Source organism: Callithrix jacchus, chromosome 8 (genome assembly GCF_049354715.1).
Source record: "Callithrix jacchus isolate 240 chromosome 8, calJac240_pri, whole genome shotgun sequence".
Lineage (NCBI taxonomy): Eukaryota > Metazoa > Chordata > Mammalia > Primates > Cebidae > Callithrix > Callithrix jacchus.
In genome coordinates, this window is record NC_133509.1 from 102,045,648 (window position 1) to 102,060,318 (window position 14,671).

Genomic DNA, 14,671 nt, shown 5'->3' on the forward strand with positions numbered 1-14,671 from the left:
CCTATGAAGTTCATGGTGGTTTTTTCCAGTTCTGTGAAGAAAGTCAATGGTAGCTTGATGGGGATAGCATTGATTCTGTAAATTACTTTGGGCAGTATAGCCATTTTCACGATATTAATTCTTCTTAACCATGAACATGGAATGTTTCTCCAACTATTTGTGTCCTCTCTGATTTCGTTGAGCAGTGGTTTGTAGTTCTCCTTGAAGAGGTCCCTTACGTTCCTTGTGAGTTGTATTCCAAGGTATTTTATTCTTTTTGTAGCAATTGTGAATGGCAGTTCATTCTTGATTTGGCTTTCTTTAAGTCTGTTATTGGTGTATAGGAATGCTTGTGATTTTTGCACATTGATTTTATATCCTGAGACTTTGCTGAAGTTGCTTATCAGTTTCAGGAGTTTTTGGGCTGAGGCGATGGGGTCTTCTAGGTATACTATCATGTCGTCTGCAAATATAGACAATTTGGCTTCCACCTTTCCTATTTGAATGCCCTTTATTTCTTTTTCTTGACTGATTGCTCTGGCTAGAACTTCTAGTACTATATTGAATAGGAGTGGTGAAAGAGGGCATCCTTGTCTAGTGCCAGATTTCAAAGGGAATGCTTCCAGTTTTTGCCCATTCAGTACGATATTGGCTGTTGGTTTGTCATAAATAGCTTTTATTACTTTGAGATACGTTCCATCAATACAGAGTTTATTGAGGGTTTTTAGCATAAAGGGCTGTTGAATTTTGTCAAATGCCTTCTCTGCGTCAATTGAGATAATCATGTGGTTTTTGTTTTTGGTTCTGTTTATGTGGTGAATTACGTTGATAGACTTGCGTATGTTGAACCAGCCTTGCATCCCCAGGATGAATCCTACTTGATCATGATGAATAAGTTTTTTGATTTGCTGTTGCAATCGGCTTGCCAATATTTTATTGAAGATTTTTGCATCTATGTTCATCATGGATATTGGCCTGAAGTTTTCTTTTCTTGTTAGGTCTCTGCCGGGTTTTGGTATCAGGATGATGTTGGTCTCGTAAAATGATTTGGGAAGGATTCCCTCTTTTTGGATTATTTGAAATAGTTTTAGAAGGAATGGTACCAGCTCCTCTTTGTGCGTCTGGTAGAATTCGGCTGTGAACCCATCTGGACCTGGGCTTTTTTTGTGTAGTAGGCTCTTAATTGCTGCCTCAACTTCTGACCTTATTATTAGTCTATTCATAGTTTCAGCTTCCTCCTGGTTTAGGCTTGGGAGGACACAGGTGTCCAGGAATTTATCCATTTCTTCCAGGTTTACTAGTTTATGCGCATAGAGTTGTTTGTAATATTCTCTGATGATCGTTTGAATTTCCGTGGAATCTGTGGTGATTTCCCCTTTATCGTTTTTTATTGCATCTATTTGGTTGTTCTCTCTTTTCTTTTTAATCAATCTGGCTAGTGGTCTGTCTATTTTGTTGATCTTTTCAAAAAACCAGCTCTTGGATTTATTGATTTTTTGAAGGGTTTTTCGTGTCTCAATCTCCTTCAGTTCAGCTCTGATTTTAGTTATTTTTTGTCTTCTGCTGGGTTTTGAGTTTTTTTGATCTTGCTCCTCTAGCTCTTTTGATTTTGACGATATGGTGTCAATCAATTTTGGATCTCTCCATTCTTCTCATATGGACACTTATTGCTATATACTTTCCTCTAGAGACTGCTTTAAATGTGTCCCAGAGATTCTGGCATGTTGTGTCTTTGTTCTCATTGGTTTCGAAGAACTTCTTTATTTCTGTCTTCATTTCATTGTTTACCCAGTCAACATTCAAGAGGCAGTTGTTCAGTTTCCATGAAGCTGTGCGGTTCTGGGTCAGTTTCTGAATTCTGAGTTCTAACTTGATTGCACTATGGTCTGAGATGCTGTTTGTTATGATTTCAGTTGTTTTGCATTTGCTGAGCAGGGCTTTACTTCCAATTATGTGGTCAATTTTAGAGTAGGTGTGATGTGGTGCTCAGAAGAATGTATATTCTGTGGATTTGGGGTGGAGAATTCTGTAAATGTCTATCAGGTTTGCTTGTTCCAGGTCTGAGTTCAAGCCCTGGATATCCTTGTTGATTTTCTGTCTGGTTGATCTGTCTAATATTGACAGTGGAGTGTTAAAGTCTCCCACTATTATTGTGTGGGAGTCTAAGTCTCTTTGTAAGTCTTTAAGAACTTGCCTTATGTATCTGGGTGCTCCTGCATTGGGTCCATATATGTTTAGGATCATTAGCTCTTCTTGTTGTATCGATCCTTTTACCATTATGTAATGGCCTTCTTTGTCTCTTTTGATCTTTGTTGCTTTAAAGTCTATTTTATCAGAGATGAGAATTGCAACTTTTGCTTTTCTTTGCTCTCCATTTGCTTGGTAAATCAAGCTCTCCATCCCTTTATTTTGAGCCTTTGTGTATCCTTGCATGTGAGATGGGTTTCCTGGATACAGCACACTGATGGGTTTTGGATTTTTATCCAATTTGCCAGTCTGTGTCTTTTGATTGGTGCGTTTAGTCCATTTACATTTAGGGTTAATATTGTTATGTGTGAATTTGATACTGCCATTTTGATGTTAAGTGGCTGTTTTGCCCGTTAGTTGTTGTAGATTCTTCATTATGTTGATACTCTTTAGCATTTAATGTGATTTTGGAATGGCTGGTGCTGGTTGTTTCTTTCTATGTGTAGTGCCTCTTTCGGCAGCTTTTGTAAAGCAGGCCTGGTGGTGACAAAATCTCTGAGTACTTGCTTGTTCACAAAGGATTTTATTTTTCCTTCCCTTATGAAGCTCAGTTTGGCTGGATATGAAATTCTGGGTTGAAAGTTCTTTTCTTTAAGAATGTTGAATATTGGCCCCCACTCTCTTCTGGCTTGTAGTGTTTCTGCCGAGAGATCTGCTGTGAGTCTGAGGGGCTTCCCTTTGTGGGTTACCCGACCTTTCTCTCTGGCTGCCCTTAGTATTTTCTCCTTTATTTCAACCTTGTTGAATCTGACGATTATGTGCCTTGGGGTTGCTCTTCTTGCGGAATATCTTTGTGGTGTTCTCTGTATTTCCTGCAATTGAGTGTTGGCCTGTCTTGCTAGGTGGGGGAAATTTTCCTGGATGATGTCCTGAAGAGTATTTTCCAGCTTGGATTCATTCTTTTCATCCCCTTCTGGTACACCTATCAAACGTAGGTTAGGTCTTTTCACATAGTCCCACATTTCTTGGAGACTTTGTTCATTCCTTTTTGCGCTTTTTTCTCTAATCTTGGTTTCTCGTTTTATTTCATTGAGTTGGTCTTTGACTTCAGATATTCTTTCTTCTGCTTGGTCAATTCAGCTATTGAAAGTTGTGCATGCTTCGCGAAGTTCTCGTATTGTGTTTTTCAGCTCCTTTAATTCATTCATATTCCTCTCTAAGTTATCCATTCTTGTTATCACTTCCTCAAATCTTTTTTCATATCTTTTTTCAAGTTCCTTAGTTTCTTTGCATTGATTTAATACATGTTCTTTTATCTCACTAAAGTTTCTCATTATCCACCTTCTGAAGTCTAATTCCGTCATTTCGTCACAGTCATTCTCTGTCCAGCTTTGTTCCCTTGCTGGTGAGCAGTTTTGGTCCTTTCTAAGAGGCGAGGTGTTCTGGTTTCGGGTGTTTTCCTCCTTTTTGCGCTGGTTTCTTCCCATCTTTGTGGATTTATCCACTTGTCATCTGCATAGTTGCTGACTTTTCTATTGGGTCTCTGAGTGGACGCCCAGATTGTTGATGATGAAGTATTTCTGTTACTTGGTTTTCCTTCTAACAGTCTAGCCCCTCTGCTGTAGGACTGCTGAGGTCCACTCCAGGCCCTGCTTGTCTGGGGTGCACCTATAGCAGCTGCGGAACAGTGAGGGATGCTACGAGTTTCTTTTTCTGCTATCTTTGTCCCAGGATGATGCCTGCCAAATGTCAGTCTTTTGGATATAGAGGGGTCAGGGAGCTGCTTGAGGAGACAGTCTATACTTTATAGGAGCTCAATTGCTGAGCTGTGAGCTCTGTTGTTCATTCAGGGATGTTAAGCTGCTATGTTTGATTCTGCTGCAACCGAGCTCATTAAAAAAAAACCTTTTTTTCTCAAATGCTCTGTCTTGGGGGGTTCAGGCTTTATTTTTGGATGTCCATTGAGGTGTTCTGCCCAGCTAGGAGGCAGTCTAGTCACTGTTTGCCTGCCGAGGCTCCACCCTGCTGTTGTGTGGTTCGCCCTGTTGCTGCAGGCTCTGCTCTCCTGCTGCGGTCTCCGCCACAGGCTATGCCCTGCGGCGGAGTCTCTTTGTTGTAGCGGGTTGCCTCAGCAATGGCAGGCTGCGTCAGCAGTGGGCGTGTATCTCAGTAGGGGCGGGTTGCCTCGGCATTGGCAGGCTGCGTCAGCAGTGGGCGTGTATCTCAGTAGGGGCGGGTTGCCTCTGTAATGGTGGACGCCCCTCCCCCACAGAGCGTCTCAGGGACTGTCTGCACAGGGAGCATTTGGAATTGCGGTTTTGTCCGTCCCACTGAGCTACCCCAAACGCTGTGTCCCTGCCATTTCCTTGGCTGGCCCACTGTCCAAGTCCCGTTCAGTCTCAAGTCCAGCCCTCTCAAGTCTCAGGTTGCCGGTTCAACAGGGCACCCAGATAAGCGCGCCCTGTGGGGACCGCTGGGTAGGGCCGGCCGCCGCCACCCCGGCTGCTGGCTTCTCCAGGCAGTACCTCTGCCTGGCGTCCCACGTCTCCTTTATACTTGGGAAGTTCCCCGTTCTGTGGGCAACAAAGATCAGTCTGGAAATGCAGCTCTGACTCACCTCTCCGCGGATTCAATGAGAGCTTCAATCCTGGGTTGTTCTCACAGCACCATCTTGAGTCCTCCTGGTTTTGAGTTTTTTTAATCTTCCTCCTCTAGCTCTATCAATTTTGACAATAGGATGTCAATTTTAGATCTCTCTTTGCTTCTCATATGGGCATTTATTGCTATATATTTTCCTCTAGAGACTGCTTTAAATGTGTCCCAGTGATTCTGATATATTGTGTCTTCGTTCTCATTGGTTTCAAAGAACATCTTTATTTCTGCCTTTATTTCATTGTTTATACAGTCAACATTCAAGAGCCAGTTGTTCAGTTTCCATGAAGCTCTGTGGTTCTGAGTTAGTTTCTGAATTCTGAGTTCTAACTTGATTGCACTGTGGTCTGAGAGACTGTTTGTTATGATTTCCATTCTTTTGCATTTGCCAAGGAGTTATTTACTTCCAATTATATGGTCAATTTTAGAGTTAGGTGCGATGTGGTACTGAGAATAATGTATATTCTGTGGATTTGGGGTGGGGAGTTCTGTAAATGTCTATTGAGTTTGCTTGTTTCAGGTCTGAGTTCAAGTTCTTGATATCCTTGTTAATTTTCTGTCTCAGTGATCTGTCTAATATTGACAATGGGGTGTTAAAGTCTCCCACTATTATTGTATGGAGTCTAAGTCTCTTTGTAAGTCATTAAGAACTTGCCTTATGTATCTGGGTGCTCCTATATTGGGTGAGTATATATTTAGGATCGTTAGCTCTTCTTGTTGCATTGATCCTTTTACCATTATGTAATGTCCTTCTTTGTCTCTTGATCTTTGTTGCTTTAAAGTCTATTTTATCAGAGACGAGAATTGCAACTCCTGCTTTTTTTTTTTTTTTTTTTTTTTTTGCTCTCCATTTGCTTGGTAAATCTTCCTCCATCCCTTTATTTTGAGCCTTTGTGTATCCTTGCATGTGAGATTGGTTTCCTGGATACAGCACACTGATGGGTTTTGGCTTTTTATCCAGTTTGCCAGTCTGTATCTTTCAATTGTGAATTTGATACTGCATTTTGATGCTAGCTGGCTGTTTTGCCCATTAGTTGATACAGTTCCTTCATTATGGTGATGCTCTTTGGTATGTTTTTGGAGTGGCTGATACTAGTTGTTCCTTTCTATGTGTAATGCTTCTTTCAAGAGCTCTTATAAAGCAGCCCTGGTGGTGATGAAATCTCTCAGTACTTGCCTGTTCGCAAAGGATTTTATTTTTCCTTCACTTCTGAAGCTTAGTTTGGCTGGATATGAAATTCTGGGTTGAAAGTTCCTTTCTTTAAGGATGTTGAATATTGGCCCCCACTCTCTTCTGGCCTGTGGAGTTTCTGCTGAGAGATCTGCCGTGAGTGTGATGGGCTTCCCTTTGTGGGTAACCCGACCTTTCTCTCTGGCTGCCCTTAGCATTTTCTCCTTCATTTCAACCATAGTGAATCTGATGATTATGTGCCTTGGGGTTGCTCTTCTTGAGGAATATATTTGTGGTGTTCTCTGTATTTCCTGGACTTGAATATTGGCCTGCCTTGCTAGGTTGAAGAAGTTTTCCTGGATAGTATCCCGAAGAGTATTTTCTGGCTTGGATTCATTCTCTACGTCACCTTCAGGTACACCTATCAAACGTAGATTAGGTCTTTTCACATAGACACATATTTCTTGGAGACTTTTTTCTCTAATCTTGCTTCTCGTTTTATTTCATTGAGTTGATCTTCTACCTCTGATATCCTTTCTTCTGCTTGGTCAGTTTGGCTGTTGAAACTTGTGTATGCTTCGCGAAGTTCTCGTGTTGTGTTTTTCAGCTCCATCAATTCACTTATATTCCTGTCTAAGTTGTCTATTCTCGTTAGCATTTTGTCAGGTCTTTTTTCATCGTTCTTAGTTTCTTTACATTGGGTTAGAACATGTTCTTTTAGCTAAGAGAAGTTTCTTATTACCCACCTTTTGAAGCCTGATTCTGTCAATTCATCACACTCATTCTCCATCCAGCCTTGTTCCCTTACTGGTAAGGAGTTTTGATCCCTTGTAGGAGGAGAGGCGTTCTGGTTTCAGATGTTTTCATCCTTTTTGCGCTGTCTTCTTCCCATCTTTGTGGATTTATCCACCTGTCGTCTTTGTAGTTGTTGGCTTTCAGATTGGGTCTCTGAGTGGAAGTCCCATTTGTTGATGATTAAGTTATTTCTGTTTCTTAGTTTTCTTTCTAACAGTCTGACCCCTCTGCTGTAGGACTGCTGAGGTCTACTCCAGGCCCTGCTTGCCTGGGGATCACCTGCAGCAGCTGCAGAACAGTAAGGGTTGCTGCCAGTTTCTTCCTCTGCTATGTTTGTCCCAGACGGATAGCCGCCACATATCAGTCTGAGCTCTTTTTTATGAAGTGACTCTTTGGACATATGGGGGTCAGGGAGCTGCTTGAGGAGACAATCTGTCCTTTATAGGTGCTCAAGTGCTGAGCTGTGAGCTCCATTTTTCATTTAGAGCTGCTGGGCAGGTACATTTATGTCTGCTGCAGCAGAACTCATAAACCCCTTTTCTTTCCCAGGTGCTCTGTCCTGGGGATTTAGGGCTTTATTTATCAGTTTCCATTGTCCTGCTGCCTTTTTTTCAGGGCTGCTCTGCCCAGCGAAGAGGCAGCCTAGTCACTCTCTGCCTGCAGAGGCTTTGCTGAGCTGCTGTGGGCTCCACCTAGCTGCTGTGTGAACTTCCCTGCAGTCCTGTTTATACGGCTGTAGTTAGAACTGCCTCGGCAATGGTGGGCCACCTCTGTAATGGTGGACTCTCTCTGTAATGGCGGGTTGCCTCGGCAATGGCGGACTGCCTCAGCAATGGCCGACTACCTCCATAGTGATGGAGTGCCTCGGTAATGGCGGATGCCCCTTTCCCACAGAGCTGGGCCTTCCCAGGTTCAGCTGTGCTTGCTATGGAACTCTCAACCCAGAGCATTTCCAATTGCTGTTTTTTTGTGGGGGTGGGACCAGCCAAGCCTGATCACCTGGCTCCCTCCCTCAGAGCCCTTTTTTTGTTGAACGGTCAACTCTTTCCCAGGTGTTCCAGTCGCCTGTTGAAAAGGCGCTGGGATCCATGTGATTTCCCATGCGGCGACCCACTGCACCAGCTGAAACAGCGGCGCTGAGATTAGTGGCACTTTTTTGCCATGTAATCTCCTGGCCTGACTCCCTGTTTCAGTCCCCTTTTTAATCAGATTAGTGGGCAACTCTGCCTTTCCGGAGCTCCACTTGCCAGCTAAAATGGCACCCAGACCCGTGTATTTTGTATGGAGAACCACCGCACCAGGGTGCCAGCAAAACAGCCGCGCCAACCAAAACAGCTGCGCTGGCGACCCATGGGGCTCCTCCACCTGGGAATCTCCTGGTATGTGGGCAATAAAAATCCGTCTGGAAATGCGGTGTCCACTCACCCTCTGCGCTTTCACTGGGAGCTGCAATCCTGAGCTGCTCCTAATCGGCCATCTTGAATCCCCCTCTCAGGTCTTTCTTAACATAAACTACACAAAAGGCAATGTCTATGATTTCCATTTTGTTTCATTTCAAGTAGAAAAAAAAATAAACTGAAAGATACTTGCAATACATAGAAGAGCAGAATCCTTTTAGATTTTTATTACATTTTACACTCTTTTACAGTTTCCTCACTCACACCTAATTTTACAGCATTTCTTTTTAGCAGCATTTTTAATGGATGTTTCCAAAAGTTTTTACTTAATTTTTTTTTAGTGTAAGAAAAAATGTCTATATTTATTACACTGAACAATTCTGACCACCAACAACCAATTGGGGGGCAGGAGAGAAGAACATCTTGCTTTTCAACAAACGTTTCTCTCACATTTTTGAGAATTCTTTCCCAGACGTATCACACCTGTATTATGACAGTTACAAATTTTCCAACTCTGCCACTCCTTCCAGTGCATTATTTTTAGTATCTTCATTAAAGGGGCAAAAGAAAAAAGATCCCCTAGCTGTAATAATGAAACAATGTTGGAAACAGTCATTAAAATAGGACAAGTGAAAAAAAGACCTGTTCACAGACTTTCAGGACTATAAATGTAGGAAGTACACAAAAAAAATTAAAAATTTATTATACTCAATAGAATACATGAAATATGTACAGCTTTTTGTATGTCAGTCATACCTAAGTAGTTTTCACAACAAATGATCCAACCCATACCACCAACTAATAAAGAAAACAACAAACAAATGAGTCATGCAAAAGAAAAATCATACATTTTGGTTTACTCCTACTTTGAGTTACGAACACTAACAATAATTTGCATGCAATGAATACGGTTCCCTAAATACAACAGATGAATTATTTTATATATACATCTTATTTTTATTTATGGAGAACTGGTTAATAGACAGATTTTAAGTTCAATATATCATGTATTTATGAGTGGGAAGCAACTTCAAACATTTTAAACACCAGAAATATTGAAAACAATTCGAAGTGAAATAATACAAAGTGCCTTGTGTATTGATCCTGGAGTCAAACCATAGAAATCTCAGGTTACTAAGAGAACTTTGAAAAATATTGTTTTGAATATTAAAAATCATGTTTGGGGGAGGGAGAAAATTAATAGCCTTCCTTTGCCTTAAAATACATTTTATGAAATTGAATTGGAATGATGCAGCTCCTAGTCAGTGTTCAGAGGAGGGAAAAATTGAGCATAGGAGCAAACTATTGTTTTCCTCAACTCCTTCACAATGCTCAGCTGAAGAAGTTCACACTTAAAAGAGCTGCTGAAGGCCAGGCTCCATGGCTCATGCCTGTAATCCAAGCATTTTGAGAGGCTGAGGTGGGTGGTTCACTCGAGGCCAGGAGTTTGAGACCAGCCTGGTTAACATAGTGAAACCCCCTCTCTAATAAAAAATACAAAAAAAATTGGCTGAGTATGGTGGTGGTGCCTGTAATCCCAGATACTCAGGAGTCTCAGACAGCAGAATCACTTGAACCCAGGAGGCAGAGACTGCACTGAACTGAGATCACACCATTGCACTCCAGCCTGGGCAACAGAGCAAGACACTGTCTCAAACAAACAAAAAAGCTGCTGACGTCATTTCTGTTTTAGAAAGGTAGTATAAATGAGTTTTTCTACATATTAATTACAATTTATCATAATTTGTGAAATGTTTTCCCCATTTTTAAATGTAAGAGTCTATATCTGTCTCCACTCACAAAGCAACAGGCACTACTAGGGGTCTTAGGCTAACATCTACCACCCCATCAGTCTACATGGCCCATAAATAGGTGTGAAGGGGACCAGAGTTCACCTGTCAGCAACACCACGAAATCCGACTCTCCAGTCTTTCTGCCATTAATTCCCATGGATGTGGCCTTTTCCCTGATATTCTATTCCCATTGGAGGCTTTTTATTAAGACCTTATTCCTGTGAACACATTTGGGGCACAACATACTGTCTTCAAGGTGTGGAGGTGGAAAATTGGAGGCACTCACTCTCCCTTCTTGCTTCTCTGGGACCCAGGCCTGACCAGCATGAAACTGCAGGTGAACCCAAACATCTGTGTCTGCAGGGAGACGTTTCCCCTGGACCACACACCACCACCTGACACCACAGGCCTCTTGTGGAGATTCCACTGTCTCTGGCATCCTTGCCCTTGCTGAAATTCTCACCCAGGAGGCCAGCAAAGCCTCTGAGCCAGAAGTTGACACCACAACTATATTAGCTCCCTCAAGGAGAGCAGTGGACTTTTCCAGGGCAGGCAGCCCCTCCTCAGGGAGAAAGAAGTCCCACTTCAGGAGGATGTGTCTCAGAACTTTGCAGGGATATTTCCCCTTTTTCCACCGTTAATTTTTTTTGCAATGATTTCTGGATTTTGGCCTTTTTTGCTGTACTAGGAAAATCCTTTTGATTTGTGTAGGCAAAGGCACACAGATACCAGGCCACAGAACGTCCCGGTGAATCAGATTAACAGGTGGCAGTTTAGAGGGTAATGGAGGGATTGGTATCTTCTGAGGTCTGGGGATGTCACTGTACTCTGCCTTCTTCTTAGGGCAGAGCATTTTGTCACCCTTCACAGATATTTTTCCATTGGTTCCCTTTGCTGATGTTCCTGACAAAGCAATTGTGTTTTGTTGATTAGAAGCCTGCTGATCCTCTTCCCTCAACTTCTCTGTGGAGGTCTACTCCTTGTCTTTTGCCTTCTCCAAACTCAGAGAAGAAGCAGAGCTTGGCAAGATGCTTCCAAAATGGCCTCTGGCCCAAGATTCTACTTAATTTTTATAGAGAAAAATAACTTTCACACTCATATATCATTGGTTTATGTAATATTTATTTTAACAACTTAATTCAGTTAAAACTATTGTCATAGACTGGCCCAAACAAGTTTGGGAACAGACTCAATTGATTCTTGGATTGGCAGCTTACAGTTATACAAGAGAAGAGTCTAACAGCTTCAAATTTAAAGTATGCTATGACCATTGTTATGTTTAAGAGGAAATACAGAGCATCTTTCAATCGAATGAGTTATGAAGGTTGGTCAAGAGAGCTCCTACCTTATTTAATAGAACTAAAAGAAAACCAAAGAACTTTTTCCTTTCCCTTCTGCTCCCCTTCAAAGTTTCTTCTTCCTAAGATGGAATACTCAACTGCTGCTACCAATCAATATATAAAAATAAAGGTGGCAAGAAATACATAAATAATAATTTTCAAGATGAAGGCAGCAGTTTGGCAAACACTATGTTCCATGCCTTTCTTCCTTGGCTTAGCATGGACTAACAGTAGAAATGAGTTAAATTAATATGTAGGATAAGGATAGTGCCAATGGTGTTGACCCTAGCTTCCTCATTTCAGCATCCAAAAATTGAGAAGATACACATACAGCTCTCTGAAGCTAAGTTGGCATGGTAGTGATACATATTCTTGTCCATACTGCACCAAGCTGGCTTTCATCCCCATGACCATTTTTCTGACAAAGAGAGCTAGGCTTGATTTTTTTTTTATAAATGACTTGTATTATTTTGTTTGTTTGTTTGTTTGGGTTTTTTGCGGCGAGGGAGGTTGTTCTTGCTTTTTGGTTTTTTATTTTTTTTTTTCTTGAGGCAGAGTCTTGCTCTGTTGCCCAACATGATCTCAGCTCACTGCAACCTTGACTCCAGTAGGGACTCTGTGTGAGGACTCCAAACACACTGAGTTCTCTATTCTGATCCATTGGTTAATGTGTCTGTTTTGATGTCCAGACCATGCTATTTCAGTTACTATAGCTTTATAGTATATTATTGATTTCTGACAGTGTGATGCCTCTAGTTTTCTTCTTTTTGTTCAGGATAGCTTTGGCTATTTTGGGGTCTCTTGTGTTTTCATACAAATTTTAGGATTTTGTATTTCTGTGAAGAATGTCATTGGTATTTTCATGGGAATTGCATTGAATCTGTAGATCGCTTTTGGTAGTATGGTCATTTTCACAATATTAATTCTTCCAATGACATAGGATACTGTTTCTTTCTTTTTTTGTGTGTGTGGCCTCTTCAGTCTGTTTCATCAGTATTTTATAGTTGTCCTTATAGAGATTTTTCATCTCTTGGCTAAATTTATTCATGAATTTATTTGGTAGTTATTACACATGGGATTGCTTTCTTATTTTCTTTCTCTGCTAGTTTGTTGTTGGTGTATAGAAATGCTACTCATTTTAATATGTTGGTGATACATCATTTTGTATGTTGGTGTATAGAAATGCTACTCATTTTTGTATGTTGATATGTCATTTTTGTATTCTGCAGCTATACTATATCAGTTTTAAGAGTTTTTTGGTATAGCTTTTAGGATTTTCTATATGTAAGATCATGTCATCTGCAAACAGGGATAAATTGACTTCCTCCTTTCCTCTTTGGATGCCTTTTATTTCTTTCTATTGCCTCACAGTACTGGCTGGGACTTCCAGTACTATGTTGAATAAAAAGTGTTGAAAGTGGGCGTCCTTGTCTTGGCCCAGATCTCACAGGAAAAGCCTTCACCTCTTCCTCATTCAGTATGATATTGGCTGTGGGTTTGTCATCTAGGGCCTTCATTGTGTACATTTATTCTTTTTATACCTAAGTTGTTGAGAGTTTTAATCATGAAGGATTGTTGAATTTTATCAAATGTTTTCCTAAGTCTGTTGAGATGATCATATGGTTTTTGTCCTTCATTCTGTTGGTGTGATGTATCATGTTTATTGATTGGCATATATTGAACCACACTTGCATCCCCAGGGTAAATCCCACTTGACCATGGTAAATGATCTTTTTAATCTGCTGCTGGGTTCAGTTACAAGTGTTTTATTGAGCATTTTTGCATATAGGGATTTTGCATATAGGGATATAACATTTTGCATCAGGGAAATTGGCCTATAGTTTTCCTTTTTTGTGTTATGTCATTTTCTGGTTCGGGTATCAGAATAATGCTGACCTCATAGATTGAGTTTTGTAAGAATTCCTTCTTCAGCTTTACAGAAGTTTGAGAAGAATTAGTGTGAGTTCTTTAAATGTTTGGTAGAGTTAAGCCATGAAGTCATCAGGTCTTGGGCATTTCTTTGATAGGAAACTTTATTACAGATTCAATCTCACTACTCATAATCGGTCTGTTCAGGTTTCCTATTTCTTTTTGGCTCAAGCTTGGTAGATTGTATGTATTGAGAAATTTACCCGTTTTCACTAGGTTTTCTAATTTTTTGGCATATAGTTCTTCATACTAGTCTCTGATGACCCTTTGTATTTCTGTAATATCAGTTGTAATGCCTCCTTTTTTATTTCTGATTTTGTCTATTTGGGTCTTTTTTTCATTAGCCTAGCTAATGCTTTGTCAATTTTGTTTATCTTTTCGTAAAGTCAACTTTAATTTCATTCATCTTTTGTGTATTCTTTAGTCTCAATTTCAGTTATTTCTCTGATCTTTATTATTTCTTCCTTCTTCTGATTTTTGATCTGGCTTGTTCTTGCTTTTCTAATTCCTCAAGATGCATCACCATGTTGTTTCTTTGAAATATTTCCACTGTTTTGATATAGGTGTTTATTGCTATAAACTTCCCTCTTCATGCTGTTTTTGCTGTATACCAGGTTTTTATCTGTGGTGTTTCTATTTTCATTTGTTTTGGGAAACCTGTTTATTTCTCTCTTAATATCTTTATTGATCCTTTGGTTGCTCAGGAGCATGTTGTTTAATTTCTACATTTTTGTACAATTTTGAACGTTCATCTTGTATTGATTTATGGTTTTAGTCCATTGTGGTTAGAAAAAAATATTTGATATAATTTTAGTTCTTTTAAATTTGTTGAGACTTGTTTTATGGCCTCACATGGTCTATCTGGAGAATATTCCATGTGATAGTGAAAAAAATGTGTATTATACAGCTCTTAGATGAAATGTATCTGTTAGGTCCATTTGGTCTAAAATGTAATTTAAATCCAGTATTTCTGTGTTGATTTTCTATCTAAATGAGTTGTCCAATACAAAGAGTAGGGTGTCAAACTCCCCATATTATTGTATTGGAACCTGTCTCTCCTTTTAGATAAATAATGCTTGCTTTATAGTGGGTGATCCCATGTTCAACGCATATATATTTATGATTGTTGTATCCTTGTAGTAAATTGATCCCTTTATAATTATAGAATGACCTTCCTTGTTATTTTTTTACAGTTTCTGACTTAAAGTCTGGGGTTTTTAGTTTGTTTGTTTGTTTGTTTTTTGAGGTGGAGTCTTACTTTGTCACTCAGGCTGGAGTAGAGTGACACAGTCTTGGCTCACTGCAACTTCCACCTCCTGGGTCCAAGCTATTCTCTTGCCTCAGCCTCCTGAGTTGCTGGGATTACTGGTGCGCGCCACCATACCCAGCTAGTTTTTGTATTTTTAGTAGAGGCGGGGTTTCACCATG

General features: G+C 40.3%; 1 protein-coding gene and 1 pseudogene across 51 annotated transcripts in view; one reads left to right on the forward strand and one right to left on the reverse strand.

The window, feature by feature from the left end:
- The window catches only part of GPHN (gephyrin), a 689,342-nt gene that overhangs the window by 584,913 nt on the left and 89,758 nt on the right, over positions 1-14,671 (forward strand). The window lies entirely within an intron of this gene.
- LOC103795832 (developmental pluripotency-associated protein 4 pseudogene) lies at positions 5,633-12,831 on the reverse strand (annotated as a pseudogene). Its single transcript, XR_008474688.2, has 2 exons — positions 12,684-12,831; positions 5,633-11,036 (listed from the first exon to the last, which is right to left on the reverse strand). The product of XR_008474688.2 is annotated as a developmental pluripotency-associated protein 4 pseudogene (transcript).